The sequence below is a fragment of the Nanorana parkeri genome, unplaced genomic scaffold (assembly GCF_000935625.1).
Source record: "Nanorana parkeri isolate BGI_ZX_2015 unplaced genomic scaffold, ASM93562v1 scaffold2431, whole genome shotgun sequence".
NCBI lineage: Eukaryota > Metazoa > Chordata > Amphibia > Anura > Dicroglossidae > Nanorana > Nanorana parkeri.
The window spans coordinates 142,522-145,645 of NW_017308699.1; the positions used below are offsets into that span (position 1 = coordinate 142,522).

Here is a 3,124-nt window from a genome sequence, read left to right on the forward strand (position 1 = left end):
ATATTAAAAAAAAAAAACCCAAAAAAAAAAAAAAAAAAAACCACAACAAAAAACCCCCTCACAATCTATTGTTTTCCTAGTGTGGGTGTTTTTGTTTAGTTTGCCACCCACCCCCAGAAGGTACCCTCCCAACGTTGAGGGCATGTGGTTTGGTATGTTTCAGTAAAGCAAACCTTTCCTGGCCACCCAGGTGGCATGCCTGGAAAATGGTCAGGTTTTAGTTGTAAGGGAAACACCATGCTTTCTTTTCCACATAAAAAAGGGACAGTACGCATTGTTATGTACAACGTTGTGCACCTTGTCATCATGTCAATGGGGATAATGGCTTCATTTCCACATCCAGTTCTCAGAAGGGATGCAGAGGTCTGCGAGGGGGACTTATTGGAATCTGAAAGCTCCCATTAGAAGATGGGAACCCCCATATATTCAGCACCTCCTTTGTGAATGGGTAACCTTTTGTAACTCATTCACAAAAAAGGAAATAGTAAATAAAAGAACCCACACCATAGATAAAAGTACTTAATTATTTGCCCCCCCTCCCATTGTAAATCTAAAAGCAATCAGATCGCCCAGCAATATAGATCCATGCTAATCATGATAAGGGATGCCCAACCACATAGACCCATCTCTGTGACGATGCCCCGCAGCTAATCTTGTTGCAAATTACACATCCTTGGATCTGCTGGACTGTAAACATAGTGCAAAAGGAACCTGACTGACATCATTGAGCATATTTGGTCAATGACGTCACCCAGGATCCCTGTCTGCTTGCTTACAATTTCAAACAGAAGCCAGCGAGGATCTGTAACTTAGGGGTATAGTGATACTGTTTGGGCGGGCAAGCACACTTGCTAAATGTGGCCAGTTTGTTCGCCTAATCACTGAACAGGCTGAGTTCAGGTCAAACTCATATCCAACCAGACCCTCATCCCTACCTCCAAAGCGCCAATTCACTAGCACAGCCCCCTCCCTCATTGCATACACCCTCTCCTCTTCTGGAAAAACCTAGTTACTATCAGTGCCCCATCCCTCAGATCTCTACATAACAAAGCCTATTTTGCTGCTTTTCCTTGACAGCTCAATCAGAAAAAAGCAATGACAACCGGACAGGAGCCACAGATGTTCACCGCTATTCGCATAGATCGTAACATCCAGGAGTTACCCAAGTCTAGGAACAGATGTCCGACCCTCAAAGCAGACAGACTGCGTCTAGGGCCAGTCATCTGTCCCTAACAGCAGGGAACTTCTGTATGTGGATTTCAGGTGAATAGCAGCCCTGGATACGATCTACAGGGCGGCCCCGGATGCAATCTGTCTGCTTCCAGGGTTGGATATGTGCCCCTAGTCGCAGGAAACGGCTGGATATGAGGATACATGCAGATAGCAGTGGACATCTGCGGCACTTCACATTGCTTTGTGTAGGCTGAACCGCCACAGCTGTCTGGAACCCCTGTGATTTCAGCCGCAACAATCTGCTGCCGGATAAAATTAGCCCATGGGAATATGAATGAGGAATCAATATACCATATGCAGGCATTACACATATTAACCACCTTCAGTTATTAGACTTTTTGATAGTACACTTTTTGCTATGCAAGTCCTTACTTTTGTAACAATTGCACAGGCAGAAGGTAAATGGTTGGTAGAATGAACAAAAAGACTATACAAAGCACTTCTAAGTGTGCTGGTCCCCCCTCTGTGAGCTATGGTTCCATCCACAAGCCCCTACATCACTTCTGTACCCTGCAGTGACATAGTTGCCCGTGGGAGGAACCACAGTGTGCAGAAATGGACCAGGCGTCCAACAATCCCAGAAGTCTCAGATGCAGAACAGTCTTCAAGCACCACATGGTTGGCAGAACACATATGCATTCACTGTTTTCATTACACGAGTCCCTATTTTTAAAAGAAGTTGCATCTAGAGACAGATTTTCATTTACACCGAACTCCAGAAAGCTATAAAAGAAAAACGAATTAAGCTCTATATTCATTAACAGTATTGAACTAGGGCTGGACAAATACCAGGAGCCAGGTAGCCAATGTCAAATGTTCAAAAACCAGCACACGCATGTGATCATCCCGTAATAATCTTTATTTCCTCATGGCATAAAAAAAGCTTACAAAAGAACATTAATGCGTTTCAGCCCCTACAACAGGCCTTAGTCATAACTCAGTTACTAAGGCCGCTTGTAGGGGCTGAAACGGGTCAACATTTGAAGTTGATGGGGTCCTTTACAGAGACCTTTACCTGAGCACCATGGTACCAAATACTGGGGTGGTTTGCAAGAACCAAACCTTTCCTGATGTCAATGGGACTTGGCATGCAACACATTATAGCAGGACAATGCCGGATTCACTGGGTGGGTGAATATGTTAATTGAGCATAACCCAGCCAAACAGATAATAGGGGGATGAAGGCAAAATGAACCCCAATAAATGAAGCCCATACCAGAGGAAAACAAAAATGAAAGACCTGATGATCCCAGCACTCTACCCAATGTAATGAGAACGGCTACTGAACAGCCACCTTGACCCTTAACATCACACTGACTCAGTGTTATCAGCCGAGATCACTAAAACCTGCACTTCTCGGCCTACCACACACAGAGTGCAGACCAGCAACCCTCAGACACACCAGCACCCTCACCACCATCTTACCGGCTCATGGCCCCGCCGCTGGAGAACACGCCGGCACGTACTGGTGAGAGGAACGCTCTTCTACGGACATACACTCCCCAGTTTACAGCCTAGACGGCGCTCACCCACAACAAGCTACGCCATTCAAACAGCCTCGCGCTGCATCATGGGCAAGCAGTAACTGATGTCAATCACACGCTTACCATGCATAGTTGTGATTGGTCGGTATCGATGTGGGGGCGGAGTAAGACTTCAATGGAAGATTACGTAAGGGCGCATGATTGAAACGTAGGGCGAGCAGCGCTGGTATGTCAGTGTACGTACATGATGTACTTCCGCAGGACGGAACCATTTTTATCCATTTTGTCCGAACATTGTTGTGCTTGCTGTGAGTTGTGCCACTGTCACACCGTGTTATGTCGTAACCTGTGTACAGGTCACTGCGTAATCACGTTGTAATACCTTGTGTAAGTGATGAGTAATTGTT

The 3,124-nt window shown here is 45.7% G+C and overlaps 1 protein-coding gene across 2 annotated transcripts in view; it reads right to left on the reverse strand.

The window, feature by feature from the left end:
• Nucleotides 1–2,815, reverse strand: part of KATNBL1 (katanin regulatory subunit B1 like 1) — a 32,452-nt gene extending 29,637 nt beyond the window's left edge. For both annotated transcript variants that reach the window (XM_018573571.1, XM_018573570.1), the window contains exon 1: nt 2,659–2,815. The gene's annotated coding sequence lies outside the window, so the exon portion shown is untranslated. The remainder of the gene's footprint in view (nt 1–2,658) is intronic.
• Between the last annotated feature and the right edge of the window lie 309 nt (nt 2,816–3,124).